This window comes from Drosophila arizonae, chromosome 5 (assembly GCF_054131065.1).
Source record: "Drosophila arizonae isolate 15081-1271.41 chromosome 5, UAZ_ARI_1.0, whole genome shotgun sequence".
Classification (NCBI taxonomy): domain Eukaryota; kingdom Metazoa; phylum Arthropoda; class Insecta; order Diptera; family Drosophilidae; genus Drosophila; species Drosophila arizonae.
Genome location: NC_142925.1, coordinates 24002598 through 24016778, shown reverse-complemented (window position 1 = coordinate 24016778; position 14181 = coordinate 24002598). Strand labels below are relative to the sequence as shown.

At 40.5% G+C, this 14181-nt stretch overlaps 1 long non-coding RNA gene across 3 annotated transcripts in view; it reads right to left on the bottom strand.

Annotated features, from left to right (window-relative positions):
• Positions 1-1413: 1413 nt before the first annotated feature.
• Positions 1414-14181, bottom strand: part of LOC108617450 (uncharacterized) — a 75626-nt gene continuing 62858 nt past the window's right edge. The window contains exons 6-8 of one of the 3 annotated variants that reach the window (XR_016270526.1): positions 2943-3322; positions 2767-2888; positions 1414-1925 (exon numbers count right to left, since the gene is read on the bottom strand). This is a non-coding gene — a long non-coding RNA (uncharacterized LOC108617450). The other 2 variants (XR_016270527.1, XR_001916103.2) reach the window with 2 other exon arrangements.

The following is a 14181-nucleotide window of genomic DNA, read 5'->3' as shown; positions in this document are numbered from 1 at the left end:
TTTTAACTGCGTGTTATATCAAAAATATAAGAAAACAAAAAAGACATGGAAAAATAACGAAAATATTGTGCAATTGTCAGTCAAACAATAATAATAATAATAAAACTAAAATAATAGATTATGCGTTGTTTCATAATAATCATGTTTTGTTTAGGCTAAGCCATCAAATTCTTGTTACTTGTGAAACCAAGATATCTATTTTTTTAATTTGTTAAGTTTCAGTTCGAAAAACATCAACACGATATTATCAATTGTTTTCAAATATGCAATTACTATAAAATAAATCAATAAATGAATACAAAAATTTTAAAAATTTCCCTTTCGTTACTTAAGTCGTCTTGCACGTAAATAAAAAATATTCTCTACTGGAGTTCTTCTATCTAATTGGATTCATTCCAGTAGGTTCTGGTATTTCCTAACTCAATGCCAGGCGAACAGCAAGAGCTGCTGTTATCTGCGATCGCGCTGTTCCTTCTGTTGACACTGCCAACGCGAATAATTAGCAGACGAGTGCGCAAAGCTGTCAGAGTAAAGCTCAATCAAGATGACTCAAAATAAAATTAGCTGTGTGCAGTGCTTTTGAACTCAGCTTTCACTCAGCTCTCAGCTGCGCTTGAAGCTTTGTGTGCGCATCCTAAATCAAAGGCAAAGCTCGCTGTTGTCGCTTCTGTTAGCCTGGTGTTTCACTTCAATAAATGCTGCAGCAAAACAGCTTTGGCTAATTTAAATTAGTGTTTTTATACTGCTCATGCCCTGCGGATATTTATTTCCAGTTGAATACCAAATTTTATGTTGATTTGCTTAGTTTTTGACCAGGCGAGCAGCATTAATAATGCAGCTGCTAGCTTTTAGGCACTGGAGTAGCGCTTTGCCGGAGCTTTACTTACGGTTATTTGGCTTTATTTGGTTAGTTGGCGAAACAAAAATCAACCACAACAACAAACGCGCTCATGAGCAGCAATTTTTTCTTGTCTTGCTCAGATCTTGTTTACTGCAAAGGGCGCAGGCGTCTACAGACTGCGTGTGAGTGAGAGCGAAAGAGAGTGAGAGCACATGACAGTAGAACTTTTGCGCTCAACTTGAAAGCAAGACGCAGTGTGGGCAGTTTCTGTGGTGAGTATCTTTTGGCTCATCTCCTTTAGCAACTTCACCTCAGCGCTCAGTGCTTTCCCTTTGTCTTCGTATCACTCAAGGCCGTATGCATTAGGGATTGCTGAGATATTAAGCTACCTGACTTAATTGCTTACCTTTCCTCATCTTGGTCAGCGAAGTAGTAAAACTCCAAGCACAGCCAAGGCCAATCAAATCAAGTTAGAAATTATTCCAGTTTTTTTTTTTTTTTTTTTTTTTTTTTTTTTTCATATCGCTCTTAAAAGTATTGCCCGCCCATCAAGTAATGAAACACATTGAATATACAAGTAAATTAGATAGCTTTATTGAATTAAACACCGCACTGTTTGAACGCATATTAATAACTAATTAATTATGAACAACAGTTGAAGCCATAAATAAACACCTTTGATTGCTGATATCTGATTTGCTGATAAATCGTTGACAAATGGCGTTACAAACGGACGAAAGTCCCACCGACCCGTTGAAAAAACTGTACGGTCGTTGTGAACCATCATCCGGTCGCACCGTACCATAAACCACATTTAAAATAGATTAAATTTCCTTTTTTTTCGTGCTTCTATCTTTTTTTTATCAAGCAGCTGCACCTGATGACGGCTCGAAAAATCTCCTCTGCCGATGTCCACATGATAATTTATCAATGGCTGCTGTTTTGGACATTCAGCTAACTGCTGATGTCTCTTCTCTCTCCATCCCTCTCTCGGCCCCTCTGTGGACCACTCCTCGGCGGTCTCCGGGGCGCCTATCAAAAGTGCATTAGGCGTGGTCCTGCGGCGCGCCATTTGCGTTGACAACTTCGTCCAGGCCAAACGAAAAGAGCAAAGAAAATAGTTGGTTAATGCGACAAAAATGCAGGCAATATATGTATGAGAATATGTGTGTTTGTGTGTTTGTGTGTGTGTGTGTGTGTGTGTGTGTCACAGCTAGTGGGCAAAAGGTTTTGTGGTGCGCGATTCGAACCACGCGCCGTTTGGCATTTTTATGGCCGCACACTCGAGTTGGCAATGCACTTCCTCTAATGCAGCCGGAAATGGCGAATAAATCTCATTTGTAATCGCCAAATATATGTATGTACACATATATATTTTCATATATATGTATATACATGTATATATATTATAAGCACTTTGAACAGTGCGAAAAAAAATTGCGAATAGTTGGGCGCAAAAGTTTTGCGTTTGCCACTCGAAAGTAAGTCAATAAAAATGCCTTCAACCAGCCAATGCAACACAGAACAAACAAAATAGTTCCCAAAAAATACAAAAAAAAAAAAAAAAGGCAGAAGAAGAAAGAAAAGGAATGTCGGCATATTTTGTAGAGCTTAGCGACTTAGCGACTGTCGCCAACTGGCATTGAGAGCCGCGCAAGGGCGCTTTCCGGTTCGTATTAAGCCATCGAAACTTTTATTGATTTAGCGGCTTTACTTTTTTGTATATATATTTTTTTTTAATTTTTGCTCTGTTGTTTGTCTGTAATAATTTTCAGTCATGGCATCTATTCGGGAATTCAGATAGCAGCGTAAGGCCTTATCTTGACTGGGAAAGAGTTTTTGAGCTTCGACAAACATGCGATAACAACTTTTATCGAAAAGGCGTCTATATAGTAGGCCTGGAAGACGAATCGCGAAATACTAACAACTTTTGATGAGAAAAGATTCTCCCAAATAAAAAGGGGATATCAATGCAGTTTGGGGAGAATCAAGTTGTTCTCTATAAATTTTACGATGACTTTGCGGGATCCATCATTCCAAAAATATTCTAATCGGAAGATATATATGAGCTTTATTTTTAGCAAGTAGCAGCGTAACTTACTTTTTGGCTGGGGATTTACATTGTGATTCTAGATTTGACTAAGCATTTATGTAACCAATATCTAAGTGTAACTCTGAAGAAGTATAGAGTTCTTTGTTGCCTTCGATCAAACAACTATGTTTCAGTTCAAACTTTCAAGATTTGAATAGATCTCGATTATATACCATAACATTGAATTCATCTACTACACCAAAGACTTGCGATACTACGGTCTTGACTCAATTTCTCTCTTTTCCCTCTATTCGAAGGTCTGATAAGCTACCATTCATAAATATTACTTGTATATATACATATATACAAGTAGTAGCAGCAGCAGTTCAGACATCCACTTCACGATTAAATTGTTCAACAGATATTCTTGGAAGTTTGTTTGTAACTATCTGGAATGAAAGTAGAAAAAATGGAATATTTAATAAATGGTTATCATTAAAAATAATACTAAAAATAACAAAAAGTCTATTTAAGAGAGAAATATTCAAACGTTCAACTTTGAAGTTCTTGAAGTTCTCAGTCTCACAACACAACATTTCCAGCTGCGTCTGGAGCTCAGAAAAGAAAAATAAGGAAAGAAAGGAAATGTATAGAAAAAGTTCAAACAGCATTTCGACACCTTCACGAATTTTGACCAAATATTTACCCGCAGGATATGCACTCCAGCGACGTGTGCCTCCCTCGTCTGGCCCCTCTAAGAGCTGCCCCACTTGCCCCCGTTGTGCGGCCCTGTTGCCTGGTTGTCTGGCAAGAAGAAAATCAATTTCAGGCACATTACGAGAACACAACCCGAACGGAATTTCAAGTTGATTTTATTATTTACTTGTACTTGGGATTTGTACTCCGTACTTTCGTATTTGTATTTGTATTTTGTGTGTTTGTATTTGCTGTTTGACAGATTTAGCTGAATGCTCACACAACAGAGACTTTAAAATTGCCCAAGGCCGGGACGGCAGAGGGCGAGGCGAAAAATGACTGCATTGCGTCCTTTTGGGACACGTTATAAGCTCTGCCTGCCTAAGCATTGAGGCATTCGCCTCACTCGCCCGCCCTCCCCACGCTACTCAAATAAATCGAAATATTTCGAGTGTGGCGGCCAAGTGGGAGCTGAGCAATGAATCCTTAAGAGAGCTGCTAGCGTGTCGTGACGTGACGTGACACGAATGGAAGCATGCTGCAGAAGTCAGTGGGTTGAAAAGTAATCTTAGGACATTAAGGGATATATGAAACTAGTATCTTGTCGATAGTCGATTATCAAAAATCGATAAACTGAGTTATGAGAGATTTATTTTTAATAGACCATAATCTATTTAGTTTCTAGCATATTCGAATTACTTTGATATAATTGATAATCTATAGATATATTATTTATTTTTAAAATTAGTTGATATAATACGAAGAAAAGAATTCGACCGTGCATACTTGCTTAATTGAATTGATTACACTTTGCTAATTAATTGTTTACTTAATTAAAAATCGATAAAAATAGATGTGGATAATCGTAATGTATTCATTTATATTGTACAATAAATGTTATATTTATATTTATATAGACACGCGCTCATCCATAATTTTATAGCAAATAATAGAGGTTGGGCTCGTAAATGGCTGCATGAGGTTTCTCATTAGGGTGGACCAAAACGGCGGCAGTTAAACTCAAATTTAGAGTCAAAGTTTTTCTTTTAGCCTTTATCCGATTTAAGCAAAACTACTTTAGGCAATTGATTCTCAAGTGAGTGTGAGTGTGTGTGTGTGTGTGTGTGTCTGTGAGTGTGTGGGCCATTGCAGAATGTCTAGTTCTCCCGCTCTTTCCTCTTTTTCTCTGTATGTGTTTTTCTCATAGTGCCCTCGCCTTCTCCCCCTTTGCTGGCGGCGACTGAGCTGTCGCTTTTTGATGTCTGTCTTCAGCTTTTTTCTAGCCATTTTTTGCCTATTTTTTCGCAGCTCTTGTGCGATTTCATTTACTTTGTGTAATACACACACACACAGCTATATCCTAGGTGTGTGTGTGTGTGTGTGTGTGGGTGTCTCGTGAGGCAATGAAGTGCATTTGAAGCACACTTGATGCACGTACAGCACGCAGCGCCTTTTTAGATGTATTGTAAAAATGACTGCAGTGGGCGGCACATTTGAGGGCGTGGTGCTGGGTTTGTCGACGCGGCTCGTTAGTTTTGACACACACACACACACACAGACACACTTACATAGGGCAGGCAGGAATAGGAAGTGGGCGTGTCTGTGTATGGCGTCTGTTTGATAAGTGGCAGCAATTTTTTTGCAACTGCTGCTTCTTCATCTAGCACTCCTTTCAGCTTAGCCACTTTGTGTGTGTGGGTATGTGTGTGTGTTGTTTTCCAGCCTGACATAGAACGTCAAGCAGGCATCCTTGCTTGATCCTTTGGCAAGAAACATAAAGAATGAATAAAAAAAGGAGAAACGAACTGGGTCCACTAATGAAATTGTTAATTTTTGCTAGCAAAGTCACGTACACGATGTGTTGATGACGCTCGAGTGTGCCACGCCCACATGCCCACAGGCCGCTGGCAATTGGCAAGGCGCCGCAAAGGCTGCCAGAGACGAACGGCCAGGGGTTGGAGGGGTGGCGGGCCGAAGGATCTCATAAGCTGCTGCATTTTGGTAGACAATTTGCGAGCTAAACTGAATTTATGTGCAACAGTTTTTCTTGTTACTTTGTTTGCTTTGGGAAAATCGAAAAGTTTTACTCGACTGTGCGCTGTGATTTTCGCGTGATTTGTGTTGCAATATTTGAGTACAAAAAACAGTTATTTAGCTTTTGGCACACACACACACACACACACACACGCACGAGCACGAGCACACTCATACAACAATACAGCACGTGCATGCAACGACTTGCCTCAAAGCCAAAGCCGAAAAAGTCGCATTGCAGCAAAATTTCTGTGTTACGCTTGCCAACTGCTCCCTGAGAGGGGCAGGACGAGCAGGGGGGCTGCCGAGGTGAGAGGGGTAACGGGGTACTGGTTGCCTAGCCATTAATACCATTTACCTATATCTTGGCCTGCGCTGGCACGTAGCCCAAACACCATGCCAGAACTCTCTCTCGCTCTCGCTCTCTCTCTCTCTCTTTCAGTTGCCCAAAATGTATATTACGTATACGCCAAAGTGGCTGACTGACTGCATACCCTACCCACCAGACTGCTCTAACCCACTCTACCCCACTCTATCCCCTACCCTCGCCCTTGTGGTGCCATTTTGCGCCTCGTCGCTTCTTGTGTTTTGTTGCAAGTTTCGCCTTGCATTTCATTCTATTTTATTCACGTTTCTTTTCGCTTTTCTTCGTTCCTGTTTCAGTTTTTTCTCTTGCCCATTGTATTTATGCACAAGTGCAGAACGTGGCAGCAACAAAATGTCTGCGTTGCATGCAACATTTACTTTTTTTTAGGGTTTTTATTTATTTTTATTCCTTATTTTTTGTTTGTTTGCTTTATATATAAATATATATATATATATATATATTTTTTTTTTTGCATTTTTATTGCCGCTTTGTTTGGCACTTCTTAGAGCATTTTCCATTGTTGCGGTTACATAAAATTCAAATGCAATGAAAATTCATTAGAAAACAAAACAAATTGTTTGCCATTGCATTATTTGCGGATGGAGGGAATCCGGGGAAGACGAAGGGTTGGGGAATGTGAGCACTTGAAATGCTGAAGTCAGTGGCAGCGATGCAGGAGGAAAGTTTCTAATTGAGCCATTCCTGGAATTTAGATCAAATAATATACACCACATGGATGGAAATGCTAAGAGTAAGGGAAACTAAACTAGAGATAAAAAGAAATCCTTTATAACAGCAAGCAATACGTAGGAAGTCTTCGTTCAGGTTTATATATATTCAAAGAGATAAATACATATAAACAAATCCATAAAGCAATTTCGAATTGGATTTCTCCAAATTGACGTCTCTTTAGGTTAGATCCGATTCTCTCTGCTCCATCCACACGAATCGCACAGCAAGTGGCTAATCTAATGTAATATCTACGTAAGCTATGGCTATTAGGTGTAACGGCCTCTAAGCGCAGCTTGCCTTTCACCTGCTGCTGCCATCCTCGCTGGCTCCGTCAATGTCCCGCTTAGTGCAAACATCTGGCAAAGATTACACAACATTTTCTCACCTGCTTTCACAATCAATTTGCGACCGTCATCAGCTGTAATCTTGGCCAAAAAGATGTGGGTGCGCCACATGGTCAATACACACACACACACTCATGGAAACGATTCAGCATACTCTCGGCACACGCATATGTGGCGTATACGTAATCTGTTTAAACACACAATAAATAATGAAAAACTGCGCATATGCGAATAAAGCTGAAAGCGGAATTTGCATATAAAAAGCGCCGAGGAGCGGGGCACGGCGAAGAAGCCGGGCAAAGAAAGCACAACAACGAAAAGCCGTGAGCGTAACATATAATGGCCAACAAACAGGAGTTGCTGGAGGGCAGGGGGTGGGGAGGGATCTCTTAGCAGCGACTAGCTGGTCACGTTCATACCAGAGGCAGAAGGGGCCGCGAGGTCTGGGCGGTAGGTGTGGCAATCATGAACATGCCATAATGTTTGTGACCGCGACTATTAAATCAACACACGCGCTACCAAACTCGCACACTCACACACATACTCGCACACACACACAACAATAGAAGGAGTCGGGGGTAACATGAGGCGGGCAGTGCGGGGGTAGCGCGTGCATATTTCCTATGATTTATTATTATTTCGTGCGGTTTTTCGCTATTATTTAAATTTTAAATAGCTGTAAAGTGCACACACACACACACACACATACACATGCACACAGAGCTACACTCGCCCACTAGAAATTGTATTTGCAGGCTGGTCTCTGATTTTATTATAGTCCTTACAGCGCTTGCCTTTTAAAATCCTGGTTGCAAGTTGTTGTTGTTGTTGCTGTTGTTGTTGTTGTTGTTGCTGGTATCATTATTATTATCGCTGTTGCCATTGTTTGTTGGCATGTTGTTGCACGGGCCATGGCTACAGCTGCAGCTGTTGTTATTGTTGTTGCTTTCGCGGCGCTGCCATTTTGTGGTAAATAGAGTCGTTTAAATGCATACAAATAGTGCCCAATTCTCTCTCTCTCTCCCTCTCTCACTCTCTCTCTCTCTCTCCCTTTCTCTTTCACTCTCTGTCTTTGTTTTATGTCATTGTGTGCTTGTGGCAAGATTTTATAATAACATTCCATAATGTAACGTTCGCATGTCACTCTGCACAACATTAACAAGCCACGCAAATTATTATTTAATTTTTTTCGTTTCCTACATTCGGGTTGCCATACCGCTGCAATGGTCACCCGCAATGAGCAGTTAATAGTTCTGTTGCATTTGCTTTCGCCTGACTTTATGTGCAGAACTAAATAAGATTAGCTGAAGTCTGAAGCGCTGAACTGCCTTTAAAGCTAACTTTATCAAGTAGCAGGAAGACGCAAAGGACTAAGCTTATCTATGTTTAGTTTTCCTTTGAACCAAAACGTTAATGCTTGCATTTCATTTCATTTCTATTGTTAATGCTATTTCGTTTCAACTATATTTCGACATATGCTCAAATCAAATTCTATCTTGACTCCCTGAAGCTGTGAATAAAGCAAAGTAATTCCTATTTATCATAATGTTGCGAGTGCTTACAGCAGGGAAGAAGCCAACTGTTGGCCCCCAAATCCATGTCACATGCATAGAATTGAAATACTGCCGCAACACCCAGACCTTTTGGGTGGCCCCGAGTTGAGCTGAGCCGAGCTGAGCGGGCGGCTCATTAGATGTCACGAGTTGTCTAGGGCGCTTAGCGGATTTTGTGACAGGCGAGTGGCAGCAACAGCCAGTTCTATGTCAGCCACCCAGCCACCCAGCCAACCCACTGCCACTCCCCCAGCCATTACCCAGACTCATGTCAAACCAATCACTTGTAATGCGGCTCATGTCGCGGGCTGTGGGCGGCGCGACTTGCGAGCTGTGAATCTAACTCGAGCCACATCGATTTTTTATGGCGCAAAGACAAAAGTTATTAGCAGCAAGTGACATTAAGTGACAACAGAAGCAAACGCAGCAGGAGCAGGAGCAGGAGCAGGAGCAGCACAGCTTTATGCTCTTAAAATTCGTAATCGTGGCAGCTGCTGCAAAGTGGGGCATAAATGTAATAGTGCCGCGCTGAACAAAAGCGCCTTTCATTAACTTTTATATGAGCAGAATATTTTATTATAGCTAAGCGAAGCAGGCGGCAGGCGGCAGGCGGCAGACGGGTTGAGAATCTGCCCTAAAAATCACATGGAAAAAGCAACGTTGATAGAAAAACATACAATGCGAGAAGAGAGAAGCAAAGTGAAGAAAGAAAAGTATGAGAAAAAGTAGAGAGATTCTTTGGAGGCCGAAGTGATATGCCGAATATCAATTGGAAGTTGTAGCTGGATCCATTTCAGAAGGCAGAGAAGAAGCAAAGAGAAAAATAATAGAGAACATTGAAGAGATGGAAGAGAAGCAAAGAAGAAGAGTGGATATAATAAAGACAGGGAAAAAAAAGAAACAAGAAAAACAAAGGAATCAAAAGAATAGAGAACATAAGTGAAGGAAACTTCAACTTGACAAAATAAGTGAGACAGACAGCGCTAGAGGAAAAAGTAGAGGTAAACGTGAAAGAGAGATAGGGAAAGGCTGTGAAAGAGGGAGAGAGAGAACCCAATGGATCTATTATAGCAAACTAATTTGAACTTTCGTAGATGAAATACTTGAAAGCACTTAAAGAAATTGTTACTTAGAATTAATTTTTTGGTAACAATAAATAAATAAATACTTGAAAGCAAGAAGCGAAACGATAAGCGAATCACATTGAAAAAGTAAGGTTAATGATTGGAGCAGCAAATATTCTCTATTAAAGTTTTTATGGCCGTTCCAATAATCATAAAACAAATGAGTCTGCCACTGAATTTCCTTGTGGCTCAACTGCCACTCTTTGGCCCTATTTCCGGGCTTCAATTTGATTGATTTAGCCTTCTTTTTTTTTAGAGAAGTTTCGTGCAGCTGCCCAATAAATGTTACTAAATGTCAACAATGAAATACGCCCGCAACGTTGCGTTGCGTTGCGCTCCGCTGAGCTGCGCTGCGCTGTGCCGGGCCAAACTTGGCGTATACTTAATAATATTATAATAAATGTGCGCCAGTTGCATAGCCCGACGTTTGGCTCGGCTGCATAAACTGACGTTTTATTTGGTACACAACATTTCGGCCATGAGTGTCTGTGTGAGTGTTAGTGTGTGTGTGTGTGCAGCGTAACTGGCAACATAACTGGCATTGTGTTCTATGGCTATGGCTGTGGCTGCGGCCATGGCTATGACTATGGCTATGGCTATGTCAGTGGCTGTGGCTGCCTTTGTGGCTCGGTGCCACTCGGTGCAGAACAGCAAATGAAACTGGCTAAAAATGAAAACAAATAGAAATTTATTGCCTGGAATTTATGACAATTTACTTTTGGTCTTTTATGCAGCGTCCTCCTTTGGTTAAACAAAAAATAAAAAGGAGCGAAGGGGAAAAAAAAGAAAACACGTATATATGTATTTATGCATAATCTGAACTGCCCGAGAAAATCTTCAATGGGATTTTCTATTTTTAGCCATACATTAAGAGGTGCTCAAAGTGGCAGCTGAATCTGAAGCGGATATGGATAGGGATATGGAGAATTGAGATTTAAATGAACTTAATTGTATGTGAGAAAGTATATTAAAGCGTAATGAGCTTTAAAAGCTTTTGGCTGCAAACGATATTATGCAGCGTGAATAATAGGAATGTTTTAGGTAAGAGCAAATCACTGACTGATTCAGAACTAAGTTATTATTATTATAGTTTATTATGGTGGGCTATTAAAAATTTTCAGTCTGTATAAAATAAAATTATTATAAAATAACAACTAAATTATGTTTTTATTTGATTTACAACAGTCGAATATGAAGTCGAAAAGAAACTTTGACTTAATCTGATTGGCTTTGAACTAAGAAGGTTAATACTTTTATTTTATGTTTCACATGCGAACTGTTTATAGTTCTACAAAATCACTTTATATTGTCTTGGAATCAGAATACCTCTATCATATGCTCGAAATGTTAATAAACTTAAAGTAAATCTGATGTCTTGTAATACTGAAAGCCCAGTAAGGAAACTACATAGCTAGCTGTAGTATCCATGGACTCTTCACATGTCTATTTGAAGTTTATGAAGATATTGTATTTATTTTTATCTGATTATTTTCATTATATTTATTTTTTATTATCTGTAAATTTATTTCCTAGCAAACGAATCGTCGTGGTGTTGTATAGTTATTCTGCCCTAGATTCCGATTCTGGGTAAGAAACATTCATCAAAGTTAATACACAATATATTATTATTGTAAAGCTATTTTAAGAGATTATTTCTTATCTTTTTTATCAAATGTCAATTCACAAATCTATAGCAAAAGTTGATATTTGCTCCAATTAAAATAAAATTAAAATATTGTATATCTAAAAATATATTTTAGTTCGACAGCTGAATTTGATTCATATAAATATTTAAGGTTTCCAATATAAATTTGAGTTCAAATGTTCATTACAGACTGATAAGCAAACAAGTTAAATATTATTTTATTATTATAGTTCTCCTAATTCGTTTACTCCTTAGAATTCAAGTCAATCAAAGACCTATCAAATTAATTCAATGCCTTTGGGTTCAGCTTAAGGCTTTAATTTCCAACAATTACTAAAGCTCCCCTTTGCTGGCATTGCTTGAACGCTTTGCTCGGAGTCTAGCAGGGCGCATCAAGTTTTGCCCCTAAGCGAACGTTTCCAGCCAAAAACTGAAACCAACAACAAAAACAATAAATAACATTTGTTGGCACATGTTCAAAACAAATGCTAACGCTTAGCTGCTTCTTGCTTTGTCTTTGTATAATTTCTTTTTTGTTGCAATTTTTTGTTGCTTTTCTTCTCCTTTTTTTGTTGCCTTACGCTTTAGCCGTTGGCACTTGCGTCAACTGCCACACGCTGCCCGCCGCGCTCTGCCTGCCACATGCAGCGCCTGCCGCTTGCAGCACTTAAAATGCATTTTACTTTCTGGCCCGCCTCTTGGCGCACTGAAAGGCTGTCGGGCCCCGACGAAGTCTTACAGTTCTTGGTTTCGCTTTAGCCCCAGCTGCTGCAGCTGGCTTTGCCTTCGCCTCTGCTATCTGCCGCATCTCTCCCTCTCGCTCACTCACTTGCCTCGTATCGGTCTCCCTCCCAATGCGCGCCCTGCGTCTGCTTCTAATTCGATTAAAATGTTGTAAATTATTGCACTCACATGGCCAGCTTTGCATTACTAATGCAGCTGTGTGTGTGTGCGTGTCTGTCTGTCTGCGTGTGTGTGACTTGGCAATATTACGTAATGCTTTATTGAATTCGCCATTTCGAGTGCGGGCTGTGTGTGGAAATGTGTTTTCAATGAACGATTTCTTTTTTTTTTGCCATTTTCGTTTCTTTTTATACCCTGAACCCATTTTCAATGGGAAATCAGGGTATAATGGTTTTGTTGAAATGTATGTAACAGGCAGAAGGAGGCGTGGCAGACCCCACAAAGTATATATATTCTTGATCAGGGCGACGAGCTGAGTTGATTTGGCCCTGTCCGTCTGTCTGTCCGTCTGTCCGTCTGTCCGTCCGTCCGTCTGTCCGTCTGTCCGTCTGTCCGTATGTATGAACGCGTCGATTTCAGAAGATATAAGGGCTAGAGACTTCAATTTTTTTTTTAATGTCCGTAATTACAGCGCGCATATCAAGTTTATCATTAAAAATCGATAACTCATCCCGATCTTTTTTATCGATAAAAAACCTTATCGAAACCCAGTTATAAAATTATATCTTCTACACCTTTATTGCTAGAGTCCCCAAATTTTTAATGTATGCTTATATGCAATTTATACAATTTCGGTTTTTGTTAAAATTAACCCCCCACCCTTAAATTCACCCCCTCACCCTCACTTTTGTAAAAAGCGTATTTCAAATACTAGAGACTTGTGCTTTAGCAATTACATGCATATTCATGTTATAATCATAATCTAAAAGTTTCATGAAGATCGTACGTCCACAAAAAAGTTATTAAGCAATTAAGTTCTCATAGTAAGCGCTCACTGCCGCCCATGCGTGTATATGCTTGTATGTGTATATGTATGTAATTGTTTGTGTATGTGTGTGTGTGTGTATGTGTGTGTATGTATGTGTGTGTATGTATGCCCGTGTGTGCGTGCGTGCGTGCGTGTGTGTGTGTGTGTGTGTGTGTGTGTGTGTGTGTGTGTGTGTGTGTGTGTGTGTGTGTGTGCGTGTTTCCTGTGTAAGCTGAAAGTCGCGAAAAATTATTGAAATAGCTATTACTCCAAGGGTTCAGGGGATCTCGTAGTCGAGTAGTCTCGACTAGAGCTTTCTTACTTGTTTTTTTTGCGTTTTGCATTTTTGTGCAGCATGAAAAATGTCCTTGTCGCACATAAATCTTGCCATATCCTGGGGCCATGTCGTGGCTGCGGCTTGAATTTGAATTGCACAGAAGGCGACGCTGGAGCAAATGATATTGCAAAATAAATGCGTAAATGATCGTAACTCGAAGGCTAACGGCAAAAGTGGAGAGGGGCTGGGAGAGGTCCTGCCTCGGGGCCGCCCTGGGGTTGGGGACCTTTCAATTGATATAAGACGCGTTTGGCAAAGTCAGGCCACTGCATAATGTATTGCCATATATTTAGTCATTTTGGCAACTGACGCATGCCACATGGGGCATATCAAAAATGTTATGCCTGGCAGGCAGCAGGTACGTAGGAGGACGCACATGCAGCAATCAAATGTGACAATTTAATTTATTGTTTATTTTGGCCAACAACCAAATGAGGGCAAAAGGGCCACAGGACAGCACGTTGCACGACGCGTGTGGCAGAGTGGCAGAGTCAATCGAAGAAGTAGTTCGAGATGCTGTTACCAGGAGTGCGGAGGAGGAGCTCCACGGGAGCAGCAGCTGGAGACAAGTGGCTGTATCAAAGAAGGTGGAGTCAAAGTAGTTGGAGATGGCGAGCAATCGAAGGGGGCAGGCGGCGGCACATAAAGTGTTAGAACGCTTGATGAGCGTAAGGATGAAGCAATTGGAGCAATCGAAGGGCAACAGCTGAGGCAATCAGGAAGGCAGAGTAGACGGGGCAGCATGAGAGCAGGAGCAGGAGTAGG